Here is a 14,338-nt window from a genome sequence, read left to right on the forward strand (position 1 = left end):
TATTTTGTGACTCCACATGATCATGAACCTATAAAGACATATAACTAAGAAAAATATAGTTAGATAAATAAAAATTGGGTTGCCTCCCAACAAGCGCTTCTTTAATGTCAATAGCTTGACAGTGGGCTCTCATGGAGCCTCACAGATGTGCAGAGCTTTGTTGAGACTCTCCAACACCAAACTTAGAGTTTGGATATGGGAGTTCAATACCAAACTTAGAGTTTGGTTGTGGCCTCCCAACACCAAACTTAGAGTTTGACTGTGGGGGCTTTGTTTGACTCTGCTTTGAGAGAAGCTTTTTATGCTTCCTCTTCATGGGTGCAGAGAGAGATCCTTGAGTTGTAAACACAAGTTTGTCCTCATTCAATTGAAGGATTAATTCTCCTCTGTCCACATCAATCACAACTCTTGCTGTGGCTAGGAAAGGTCTTCCTAGGATGATGGATTCATCCTCTTCCTTTCCAGTGTCCAGGACTATGAAATCAGCAGGGATGTAAAGGCCTTTAACCTTTACTAACACGTCCTCTACTTGTCCATAAGCCTATTTTCTTGAATTGTTTGCCATCTCTAGTGAGATTTTAGCAGCTTGCACCCCATAGATTCCCAGTTTCTCTATTACAGAGAGGGGCATGAGGTTTATCCCTGAACCAAGGTCACCCAGAGCCTTAAAGATCATGGTGCCTATGGTACAATGTATTATGAACTTTCCAGGATCCTGTCTCTTCTGAGGCAATGTTAGTTGATCCAGATCACTTAGTTCATTAGTGAACAAGGGAGATTCATCTTCCCAAGTCTCAATACCAAACAATTTGGCATTCAGCTTCATGATTGCACCAAGAAACTTGGCAGTTTGCTCTTCAGTAACATCCTTATTCTCTTCAGAAGAGGAATACTCATCAGAGCTCATGAAGGGCATAAGGAGGTTCAATGGAATCTCTATGGTCTCTAGATGAGCCTCAGAGTCCTTTGGTTCCTCAGAGGGAAGCTCCTTATTGATCACTGGACGTCCCAGGAGGTCTTCCTCCTTGGGATTCACGTCCTCTCCTTCCCTTACAGGTTCGGCCATGATGCTTATGTCAATGGCCTTGCACTCTCCTTTTGGATTCTCTTCTGTATTGCTTGGGAGAGTACTAGGAGGGATTTCAGTGATTCTTTTACTCAGCTGGCCCACTTGTGCTTCCAAATTTCTAATGGAAGACCTTGTTTCATTCATGAAACTCACAGTGGCCTTAGATAGATCAGAGACTAAAATTGCTAAGCTAGATGGATTCTGCTCAGAATTCTCTGTCTGTTGCTGAGTGGATGATGGAAAAGGTTTATTATTGTTGAACCTGTTTCTTCCACCATTATTAAAGCCTTGTTGAGGCCTTTGATCCTTCCATGGGAGATTTGGATGATTTCTCCTTGATGGATTATAGGTGTTTCCATAAGGTTCACCTAAGTAATTCACCTCTGCTATTGCAGGGTTTTCAGGATCATAAGCTTCTTCTTCATAAGAAGCCTCTTGAGTACTGTTGGATGCAGCTTGCATTCCATTCAGACTTTGAGAAATCATATTGACTTGCTGAGTCAATATTTTGTTCTGAGCCAATATGGCATTCAGAGTATCAACTTCAAGAACTCCCTTCTTCATAGGCGTCCCATTACTCATAGGATTCCTCTCAGAAGTGTACATATACTGGTTATTAGCAACCATGTCAATGAGTTCTTGAGCTTCTGCAGGTGTTTTCTTTAGGTGAATGGATCCACCTGCAGAAGTATCCAATGACATCTTTGATAACTCAGACAAACCATCATAGAATATATCCAGGATGGTCCATTCTGAAAGCATGTCAGAGGGACACTTTTTGGTCAACTGTTTGTATCTTTCCCAAGCTTCATAGAGGGATTCACCATCTTTTTGTTTGAAGGTTTGAACATCCACTCTAAGCTTGCTCAGCTTTTGAGGAGGAAAGAACTTGGCTAAGAAAGCCGTGACCAGCTTATCCCAAGAGTTCAGGCTATCTTTGGGTTGAGAGTCCAACCACACTCTAGCTCTGTCTCTTACAGCAAAAGGGAAAAGCATGAGCCTGTAGACTTCAGGATCTACTCCATTAGTCTTAACAGTATCACAGATCTGCAAGAATTCAGTTAAGAACTGAAAAGGATCTTCAGATGGAAGTCCATGAAACTTGCAGTTCTGCTGCATCAGAGAAACTAATTGAGGTTTCAGCTCAAAATTGTTTGCTCCAATGGCAGGAATGGAGATGCTTCTTCCATGTAAATTAGAATTAGGTGCAGTAAAGTCACCAAGCATTCTCCTTGCATTATTATTTTCAGCTGCCATCTTCTTTTCCTGTTTGATAATTTCTGACAGGTGCTTGCTGGTTTGTTGTAATTCAGCTTCTCTTAGTTTCCTCTTCAGAGTCCTTTCAGGTTCTGGATCTGCTTCAACAAGAATATTCTTGTCCTTGCTCCTGCTCATATGACAAAGAAGAGGGCACAGAAAAATAATAATAATAGAGATCCTTTTTTTTTGAGTAAGGGAGAGATGTTAGTAGATGAATAAATTAATAGAAGGAGATGAGAGAGAAGGTGAATTTTCGAAAATTATTTTTGAAAAAGGAGTTAGTGATTTTCGAAAATAGTTTTTGAAAAAGGTTAGTAATTTTCGAAAATTAAAATTTAAAAATTGAAATAATTAGTAAATTAAAAAGAAATTTTGAAAAAGAGGGAAGATATTTTCGAAAATGAGAGAGAGAGAATTAGTTAGGTGGTTTTGAAAAAGATAAGAAACAAACAAAAAGTTAGTTAGTTGGTTGAAACAAATTTTGAAAAGATAAGAAGTTAGGAAGTTAGAAAAGATATTTTGAAATCAAATTTTTTTGAAAAAGATAAGATAAGAAGATATTTTTGAAAAGATATGATTGAAATTAGTTTTGAAAAAGATTTGATTTTTTTTTTAAAATCACAATTAAGGACTTGATTCACAAGAAATCACAAGATATGATTCTAGAACTTAAAGTTTGAATCTTTCTTAACAAGTAAGTAACAAACTTGAAATTTTTGAATCAAAGCATTAATTGGTGATGTTATTTTCGAAAATTTGATATAAAAATAAGAAAAATATTTTTGAAAAATGTTTTTAGAATTTTCGAAAATAACTAAGAAAATTGAAAAAGATTTTGAAAAAGATAAGATTTTTAAGTTGAAAATTTGATTTGACTCATGAAAACAACTAGATTTTAAAAATTTTTGAGAAAGTCAAATCTAAATTTTCGAATTTTTAAGAGAGAAAAAGGTAATGATATTTTTTTGATTTTTGAATTTTTATAATGAGAGAAAAAACATGAAAATTATGCAATGCATGAAATTTTTAGATCAAAACAATGAATGCATGCAAGAATGCTATGAATGTCAAGATGAACACCAAGAACACTATGAAGATCATGATGAACATCAAGAACACATTTTTGAAAATTTTTTAATGCAAAGAAAACATGCAAGACACCAAACTTAGAATTCTTTAATGCTTAGACACTAAGAATTCAAGAATGCATATGAAAAACAAGAAGAGACACAAAACATGCAAATGCAAAGATCAAACAAGAAGACTTACCAAGAACAACTTGAAGATCATGAAGAACACTATGAATGCATGAATTTTCGAAAAATACAAGATGCACATGCAATTGACACCAAACTTATAACATGACTCAAGACTCAAACAAGAACACAAAAATATTTTTGATTTTTATGATTTTCTAATTTTTTTTGGATTTTTATTTTATATTTTTCGAAAATTATTTAGAAAAGAGAAAAATAAGGATTCAAAATTTTTAATATGAATTCCAGGAATCTTATGCTCTAAAGCTCCAATCAAAGGGTCAGGCATGGCTTAATAGCCAGCCAATCTTTAGTATGTAACTCAGACATGACACGTCTAACATGCCCTACAATCGTCTTAGACATGGCTTTACAGCCAGCCATGCTTCATGAAACACTAGAATTCATTATTAAAAATTCTGAAGAAAAATAGAGTTTTGAAAACATTTTTTTTTAAATTATTTTCGAAAACAAAGGAGAAATTTTTGAAAGATTTTTGAAAACAAAACAAAAAGAAAATTACCTAATCTGAGCAACAAGATGAACCGTCAGTTGTCCAAACTCGAACAATCCCCGGCAACGGCGCCAAAAACTTGGTGCGCAGAAATTGTGATTACACTTTGAGTATGTAAAATTCATCACTCTTTCTTTCCCTGGTAATGGCGCCAAAAACATGATGCCAATACCATGGTTCACAACTTCGCACAACTAACCAGCAAGTGCACTGGGTCGTCCAAGTAATACCTTACGTGAGTAAGGGTCGAATCCCACGGAGATTGCTGGTATGAAGCAAGCTATGGTCACCTTGTAAATCTCAGTCAGGCGGATATAAAACAGTAATGGGTTTTCGAAAATAAATAATAGAATAGGGATAGAGATACTTATGTAAATCATTGGTAGGAATTTCAGATAAGCGAATGGAGATGCTTTTCGTTCCTCTGAACCTCTGCTTTCCTGCTGTCTTCATCCAATCAGTCTTACTCCTTTCCATGGCTGGCTTTATGTGATACATCACCATTGTCAATGGCTACTTTCGGTCTTCTCTCGGGAAAATGATCCAAATGCCCTGTCACGGCACGGCTAATCGTCTGGAGGCATCACCCTTGTCAATGGTTTCATCTTATCCTCTTAGTGAAAACGGTCAACGCACCCTGTCACGGCACGGCTATTCATCTGTCGGTTCTCGATCATGCTGGAATAGAATTTACTATCCTTTTGCGCCTGTCACTAACGCCCAGCAATCGCGAGTTTGGAGCTCGTCACAGTCATTCATTCATCGAATCCTACTCGGAATACCACAGACAAGGTTTAGACCTTCCGGATTCTCTTGAATGCCGCCATCATTCTAGCTTACACCACGAAGATTCCGATTAAGAGATCTAAGAGATGCTCATTCAATCTAATGTAGAACGGAAGTGGTTGTCAGGCACGCGTTCATAGGGAATGATGATGATTGTCACGTTCATCACATTCAGGTTGAAGTGCGAATGAATATCTTAGAAGCGAAATAAGATGAATTGAATAGAAAACAGTAGTACTTTGCATTAATCTTTGAGGAACAGCAGAGCTCCACACCTTAATCTATGGAGTGTAGAAACTCTACCGTTAAAATTACATAAGTGATAGGTCCAGGCATGGCCGAATGGCCAGCCCCTCTGATCTAAGAACCAGGCGTCTAAAGATGACTAATACAATAGTAAAAGGTCCTATTTATAATAGATTAGCTACTAGGGTTTACAGAAGTAAGTAATTGATGCATAAATCCACTTCTGAGGCCCACTTGGTGTGTGCTTTGGCTGAGCTTTGAGTGTTGCACGTGTAGAGGTCCTTCTTGGAGTTGAACGCCAGCTTTTGTGCCAGTTTGGGCGTTCAACTCTGGTTTTGGATCCTTTTCTGGCGCTGGACGCCAGATTTGGGTAGAAAACTGGCGTTGAACGCCAGTTTGAGTCGTCTATTCTTGGCCAAAGTATAAACTATTATACATTTCTGGAAAGCCCTGGATGTCTACTTTCCAACGCAATTGAAAGCGCGCCATTTCGAGTTCTGTAGCTCCAGAAAATCCACTTTGAGTGCAGGGAGGTCAGAATCCAACAGCATCAGCAGTCCTTCTTCAACCTCTGAATCTGATTTTTGCTCAAGTCCCTCAATTTCAGCCAGAAAATATCTGAAATCACAGAAAAACACACAAACTCATAGTAAATTCCAGAAATGTGAATTTAACATAAAAACTAATGAAAACATCCCTAAAAGTAACTAGATCCTACTAAAAACATACTAAAAACAATGCCAAAAAGCGTATAAATTATCCGCTCATCATGGAGTCACAAAATAAATATAAAAATTGAAAACAGAATCAAAAAAAGCAGAAGAAAAATCACACCCTGGAGGAAGACCTTACTGGCGTTTAAACGCCAGTAAGAAGCATCTGGCTGGCGTTCAACGCCAAAACAGAGCATGGTTCTGGCGCTAAACGCCCAAAATGGGCAACATCTGGGCGTTTGAACGCCAGAATTGCACCCTGGAGAAGAGCTGGCGCTGAACGCCCAGAACAAGCATGGTTCTGGCGTTCAACGCCAGAAATGGGCAACAAATGGGCGTTCAACGCCCAGAACAAGCACCAATCTTGCGCCGAATGCCCAGAGTTGTGTGCAAGGGCATTTTGCATGCCTAATTTGGTGCAAGGTTGTAAATCCTTGAACACCTCAGGATCTGTAGACCCCACAGGATCACCTCAGGATCTGTGGACCCCACAGGATCCCCACCTACCTCCACTCACTTCTTCTCACCTCTCTTTCACACAATCCCATAAACACTCTTCCCCAAAACTCTTCACCAATCACCTCAATCTCTCTTCCCTATAACCACTTCACCACTCACATCCATCCACTCTTCCCCATAAACCTACCTCATAAACCCCACCTACCTTCAAAATTCAAAATCAATTTCCCATCCAAAACCCACCCTTATGGTCGAACCTTACCCCCCCTCCCTTCCCTATATAAAGCCCTCCATTCTTCTTCATTTTCACACAACACAACCCTCTCTTCCCCTTCTTGGCCGAATACACCCCTCCCACCTCTCCTCCATATTTTCTTCTTCTTCTTCATCTATTCTTCCTTCTCTTGCTCGAGGGCGAGCAATATTCTAAGTTTGGTGTGGTAAAAACATAAGCTTTTCGTTTTTCCATTACCATTGATGGCACCTAAAACCGGAGAATCCTCTAGAAAAGGGAAAGGGAAGACAAAAGCTTCCACCTCCGAGTCATGGGAGATGGAAAGATTCATCTCCAAAGCTCATCAAGACCACTTCTATGATGTTGTGGTCAAGAAGAAGGTGATCCCCGAGGTCCCTTTCAAGTTCAAGAAGAATGAGTATCCGGAGATCCGACATGAAATCCAAAGAAGAGGTTGGGAAGTTCTAACAAACCCCATCCAACAAGTCGGTATCCTAATGGTTCAAGAGTTCTATGCCAATGCATGGATCACTAGGAACCATGATCAAAGTAAGAACCCAAACCCAAAGAATTATATTACAATGGTTCGGGGGAAATACTTAGATTTTAGTCCGAAAAATGTGAGGTTAGCGTTTAACTTGCCTATGATGCAAGGAGATGCACGCCCCTACACTAGAAGGGTCAACTTTAATCAAAGGTTGGACCAAGTCCTCATGGACATATGTGTGGAAGGAGCTCAATGGAAGATTGACTCCAAAGGCAAGCCGGTTCAATTAAGAAGACTGGATCTCAAGCCTGTGGCTAGAGGATGGTTGGAGTTCATTCAACGCTCCATCATCCCCACTAGCAACCGATCTGAAGTTACTGTGGATCGGGCCATCATGATCCATAGCATCATGATTGGAGAAGAAGTAGAATTTCATGAAGTCATCTCCCTTGAACTCTACAAAATAGCCGAAAATCTCTCTCCTGGGGCAAGGCTAGCTTTTCCTCATCTTATTTGCCATCTATGTTACTCAGCTGGAGCTTTCATAGAAGGAGACATTCCCATTGAGGAAGAGAAGCCCATCACTAAGAAAAGGATGGAGCAAGCAAGAGAGCCCATTCATGGATCTCAAGAGACGCATGAAGCTCATCACCATGAGATCCCGGAGATGCCTCAAATGCATTTTTCTCCACAAAACTATTGGGAGCAAATCAACACCTCCCTAGGAGAATTAAGTTCCAACATGGGACAATTAAGGGTGGAACATCAAGAGCACTCCATCATCCTTCATGAAATAAGAGAAGATCAAAAAGCAATGAGGGAGGAGAAACAAAGACAAGGAAGACACATAGAAGAGCTGAAGGACATCATTGGTTCCTCAAGAAGGAAATGCCACCATCACTAAGGTGGACTCATTCCTTGTTCTTACATTCTATGTTTTTCGTTTTCTCTATGTTAAGTGCTTATCCATGTTTGTGTCTTATTACATGATCATTAGTAGTTAGTAACTTTGTCTTAAAGTTATGAATGTCCTATGAATCCATCACCTCTCTTAAATGAAAACTGTTTTAATTCAAAAGAACAAGAAGTACATGAGTTTCGAATTTATCCTTGAACTTAGTTTAATTATATTGATGTGTTGACAATGCTTCTTGTTTTCTGAATGAATGCTTGAACAGTGCATATGTCTTTTGAAGTTGTTGTTTAAGAATGTTAAATATGTTGGCTCTTGAAAGAATGATGATAAGGAGACTTGTTATTTGATAATCTGAAAAATCATAAAAATTATTCTTGAAGCAAGAAAAAGTAGCAAAGAACAAAGCTTGCAGAAAAAAAAAAGAAAAAAAATAGCGAAAAAAAATAGAAAGAAAAAGAAAAAGCAAGCAGAAAAAGCCAAAAGCTCTTAAAACCAAGAGGCAAGAGCAAAAAGCCAATAACCCTTAAAACCAAAAGGCAAGGGTAACAAAAAGGATCCCAAGGCTTTGAGCATCAGTGGATAGGAGGGCCTAAAGGAATAAAATCCTGGCCTAAGCGGCTAAACCAAGCTGTCCCTAACCATGTGCTTGTGGCGTGAAGGTGTCAAGTGAAAACTTGAGACTGAGCGGTTAAAGTCAAGGTCCAAAGCAAAAACAAAGTGTGCTTAAGAACCCTGGACGCCTCTAATTGGGGACTTTAGCAAAGCTGAGTCACAATCTGAAAAGGTTCACCCAATTATGTGTCTGTGGCATTTATGTATCCGGTGGTAATACCGGAAAACAAAGTGCTTAGGGCCACGGCCAAGACTCATAAAATAGCTGTGTTCAAGAATCATCATACTGAACTAGGAGAATCAATAACACTATCTGAACTCTGAGTTCCTATAGATGCCAATCATTCTGAACTTCAATGGATAAAGTGAGATACCAAAACTATTCAAGAGGCAAAAAGCTACAAGTCCCGCTCATCTGATTGGAGCTATGTTTCATTGAAAGTTTGGAATTTATAGTATATTCTCTTCTTTTTATCCTATTTGATTTTCATTTGCTTGGGGACAAGCAACAATTTAAGTTTGGTGTTGTGATGAGCGGATAATTTATACGCTTTTTGGCATTGTTTTTAGTATGTTTTTAGTAGAATCTAGTTACTTTTAGGGATGTTTTCATTAGTTTTTATGTTAAATTCATATTTCTGGACTTTACTATGAGTTTGTGTGTTTTTCTGTGATTTCAGGTATTTTCTGGCTGAAATTGAGGGACTTGAGCAAAAATCAGATTCAGAGGTTGAAGAAGGACTGCTAATGCTGTTGGATTCTGACCTCCCTGAACTCAAAGTGAATTTTCTAGAGCTATAGAACTCAAAATGGCGCGTTTCCAATTGCGTTGGAAATTAGACATCCAGGGCTTTCCAGAAATATATAATAGTCCATACTTTGGCCGAGTTTAGACGATGTAAAAGGGCGTTGAACGCCAGTTCTACGCTGTTGTCTGGAGTTAAACGCCAGAAACACGTCACAAGCCAGAGTTGAATGCCAGAAATACGTTACAAACTGGCGTTCAACTCCAAGATTGACCTCTACACGTGTAACATTCAAGCTCAGCCCAAGCACACACCAAGTGGGCCCCGGAAGTGGATTTATGCATCAATTACTTACTTCTGTAAACCCTAGTAAGAGAGCATTAGTGGCAGAGCCTTCTTCAACCGTAGTCAAGCCCTTAACAAAACGAGTTAAGAGGATAATAAAGGTTGACGAAAAGGAGAAAGCCTTTCTAGTAAAGGACGCTGCGCGATTTTCCAATCGCTACTGTGACCAGATGTTCCCATCCTGGCAGAAAGGAACTATAACAATGAATACCTTCTTATCCTCCCGTCCAATATTGCCACCTTTGTTGAGCCGCAAATTGAGCGAAGACAATGGGGTTTCCTACGGAAACAGCCAAGGCAGGTCAATCTTTCTTGGGTAGTTGAGTTCTACTCCAAATTCTACATGCCGACCCTGCAGTCTGTTTATGTCTGGCAGAAGCAAGTCCCCATCACAGAAGAGGCCATTCAACAAGCTCTGAGTCTTCCCCCTATTCCAGCAGGAATGGATGCTTTTCAAGAAGCCGCCTTTCAGCGCCAGAGATACCAATTCGAATGGGACTCTGTTCTCGGAGTCATCGCATTACCTGGCAGCCGTTGGATCTACGGATACCACCGTACCCGCCCTAAGGGAATCTTGTCTTCAGCACTTACCTTGGAGGCTCGCGTATGGGCACAGATCATGTCCCATTACGTCTTTCCGAGCACTCATGAGTCCTCCTTCACTGCAGACATGGCCGTTCTACTATGGTGCATCCTTACAGACCAACCTCTGAATCTCTCAAGACACATCCGGAATGCTATGGAGCATGTACAAATCGCGGGCAACCTACCTTTTCCCGCCCTGGTCTCAGATCTTGTCTCAGCAGCCGGAGTCTCCTACAGAGCTGGGGACACTAAAGCCATGCTTCCACGGGATGATCAATATGTCCCTAACGAGAAATACCTTAGACTTTCAGCAGCCACTACAAGCCAGCCTACTGAGCCAGTTGAAGATATTCCTTCTTCAACACCACAAGCATCTACAATTGCGAAATTGCTCCAGCAGATACTTGAAAAATTGGATCGGCATGAACTGAAAGCTAAGATGAGAGAGCGCCGTAACGAGCGCCGATTCAAACACCTCAAGGAGCTACTCAAGGGACGCTTCAGAGACTCAGACACCCCGGACTCCACTTCCTTTACTAGCACAGGGAGCCATGACGGTCCCAACTGTGGAGATACTGCCACCAGTCCACCCCTGTTTCTGACAGATGGCACCGAGGACAGTGCAAAGCCTTAAGTGTGGGGAGGTCGGTCAGTACCTGACTTCCGGAGGAAAATGCTCTTCTCTATACACCAATAATTAGAATAATTTAGTTATATTTTCTTTCTTTTATAGAATAGAATAAATTGCATAGGTTAGAATAGTTGCATGCATGTTCTACTTGATTGAAAAGACAATAAGTTTCTTTTAGAAATCTATCTTTGGAATAAAATTTCACTAATTTTTCAAAATTTTTATGATAAATCTGCTTGAGTTGTATTTGGAACATGATGTTTGAGCTAAAGAACATACAACCTGTGAAATATTTGAGCCTTTATGTATGGTTACATTATTTAACCATAAGTACTTTATTCTTGTGTGTTTACTTCTCTATGATTGTAATCTATATTTTGTTTTATCTTATATGTCCAATAGTTACTATATTTGCATGCTTGCACATGATTGAGGCCATTATTTGTTTAAACTCACTCATCCAAATTAAGTCTACCCTTTTCAATCACATTTGTTAACCACTTTGAGCCTTTAATTCCCATTTATTCGATATTTTACCACATTACTAACCTTAAACCGAAAAATAATTGTATATCCCAATTTGAATCTTTGGTTAGCTTAAGATGGAATTGTGTGTGCTAGTTAAGTATGGGAAATTGTGGGAACAAAAGTTGTTAAGGGGATGTGTCATGAAAATTTAAAGGGAATTTGGATACCTATTCATGTGAAACTATAAGAATAAAAAAAATCTATGTGCATTGATAAGCTTTATTTATTTCAATTCAAAAAAAAAGATGATAAACAAATAAATAAGGGGACACAAAATTACCCCAATGTTAAATTCAGAATTCAAAGATCAATGCACATATGATAGAACCAAAATATAAGTTGATACATGAGTATGGATTGAAAAAGAGAACTCTGGGTAGCTAGGTATGAACTTTAAAGATTGCATTAAGTGTACACAAGTTATGTTAGAGCTTGGGTTAATTAAAGATTCAATTTATTAGCTCACTTGACCAAATATACATCCCTACCTATACCTTAGTCCCATTACAACCTTGAAAAGACCTCATGATGTTTGCATTGATATATTAACTGTTGTTGATTGGTTAGGAGAAGAACAAAAGTTAGAAAGCATGATTAGAGAAGGATAGAGTGATCACCCTATACACTAGAGATTAGAGCGTACATACATTATCAGTGAGGGTTCAATACTTGAATTTTCATGTTCCCTGCATTCATAAGCTATCTTCTTGCACTTTTATCGGTTTTATTGTATAATGATAAAATTGGTTGAATTTGAGTTGTAATTGTCTTGAAGGGCTTATTTACTTTTGATCAAGTGGACAATAATCATATAGTTGCATTTATTTATATATGTAGGATTGCATTGCATTACATGAGTTTCTGCATGTTCATACTTATTTCCTTGTCTCCTTCAATTTAGCATGAGGACATGCTAATGTTTAAGTGTGGGGAGGTTGATAAACCACTATTTTATAGTTTATATTGTATTTAATTGTGTGGTTTTATCATGATCCTTACCCACTTATTCATCAATTTAGCATGCATTTAGATTTCCTTCCCAAATTCAGTACATGTTTGAAAATTGCTTCCTAGAGACTTTAATTATTCAATTTTAATTCTTCTTTATTCCATTCGATGTTGTGATCTGTATGTCAAGTGTTTCAGGCTGTATAGGGCATGAATGAGATGGAGATTGGAGATGAAGCTAGCAAAAATAGAAGGAACACAAGAATTTGAGGAGATAACCAGCGAGAAGTGGCGCGGTCGCATGGCTCACGCGACCGCGCGAAGGAGCGCAAATCGCAGTGACGCGGCCGCATGGCTTGCGCGGCCGCACGGATTGGAAAGTGCAAGCGACGCGGTAGCGTGGATGACGCGAACGCGTGGAAAGGAAAAAGCGCAAGCGACGCGTCCGCATGGATGACGCGATCGCGTGACGTGCGCGATCTGCATAATCAGCAGAATTCGATAGGGGTGATTTTGGACCCTATTTCGGCCCAGTTTTTGGCCCAGAACAGCAGACTAGAGTCAGAGAATATGCAGAAACAACAGACACATTCATTCAGTAGTTTTAGATCTAGTTTTTCACTCTCTTAGGTTTTTTTCTATAGTTTTTAGAATTTTAATTTTCAATTGGTCTTAGCATTGGAACATTGGGAAGAGTTATTTCCTCATCAAGACTTCATCATTCTAGTTTATTTTCTTAACTTGGATTCATTCTTCTATGTCCTTTGCTTTGTTCAATTTTGTCATTCAGATACTTTTATGATTAATTAATGCAAGGATTATTTCTTTTTAATTCAATTTCAATTCCAATAATCATGTCTTCTTTTAATTCTCCTTCATGTGCTATGGATTCTTTATTTACAATGCGTGAGTAGTTTCATTACTTGATGGGGAGTTGATTAAAAGGAACTCTTGAGTTGGAAGGATTGAAGGAGAAATTTGTAGTTGGGTTAAATGTTGGATTGCTATCCTGTCACCAACGCCAATCCCTTTGAACTAAGTGGGTTGTAACTCGTGAACAGATCTGGCATTCCAACTTGTTTGACTTTCCCTTACCTAGTAAAGGATAACCAAACAGACTAACCATTAATTATAAATCAATCTTAAAAATCACTCCATCAATGATAGAGATTCTAACTAATCAATTCCCAGTCAAGGCTTTTATTTATATTATTTAAAATTCCTCAATTTAAATTCTAATTTACTTAGCTCAACTTCTTGGAACATCTGATTAATAAAACAGCACACTTTTCTGCAACTCGTTGGGAGACGACCTGGGACTTAAAACTCCCAGTAATTTTAATTTAAACTCTCTGTGACATATTTCTAAATTGATAGGCAGATTTTCGGTGAGTTAAGAACTATACTTGCAACGTAACCATTTTAATAAATTTTTAATTCACCAGCTTCTGCTTCCCATCAGACCACCCAAGAGCTGTCTTATGTGTCCTTAGCACTTGAATTAGCGCTTCCTCTTCCAGGGGATTTAAAGCAGAGCTTATGATCACCAAAAAAGTGTCACCTTCTCCCAGAAATGCATATTTCAGGGATGGTGGTAATGGTTTGAGCTCGGGTTTAGGAGGTTTTTCCTTTTCCTGAGGAAGTTTCAGAGGCTCTTTCAATTCCTCTGAATCCTCCAGATCAGGCTGAACATCTTTAAAGATGTCTTCCAGCTCTGATTCGAGACTCTCAGCCATGTTGATCTCCTCTACCAAAGAGTCAATAAGATCACCTTTCATGTAGTCCTTTGGTGTGTCTGGATGCTGCATGGTCTTGACAGCATTCAACTTAAACTCATCCTCATTGACTCTCAGGGTTACTTCCCCCTTTTGGACATCAATGAGAGTTCGTCCAGTTGCTAGGAAAGGTCTTCCTAGAATGAGAGTAGCACTCTTGTGCTCCTCCATTTCCAGCACTACAAAGTCAGTGGGGAAGGCGAATGGCCCAACCCTGACAATCATGT

At 39.0% G+C, this 14,338-nt stretch overlaps 1 non-coding gene across 1 annotated transcript; it reads left to right on the forward strand.

Moving 5' to 3' along the window:
* The first annotated feature begins 1,825 nt into the window (after window positions 1–1,825).
* On the forward strand, window positions 1,826–1,933 carry LOC112787719 (small nucleolar RNA R71). Its single transcript, XR_003195115.1, has one exon. It is a non-coding gene; the product is annotated as a small nucleolar RNA R71 (small nucleolar RNA).
* The last annotated feature ends 12,405 nt before the right edge of the window (window positions 1,934–14,338 follow it).

Source organism: Arachis hypogaea, chromosome 20 (assembly GCF_003086295.3).
Source record: "Arachis hypogaea cultivar Tifrunner chromosome 20, arahy.Tifrunner.gnm2.J5K5, whole genome shotgun sequence".
Taxonomy (NCBI): Eukaryota; Viridiplantae; Streptophyta; class Magnoliopsida; order Fabales; family Fabaceae; genus Arachis; species Arachis hypogaea.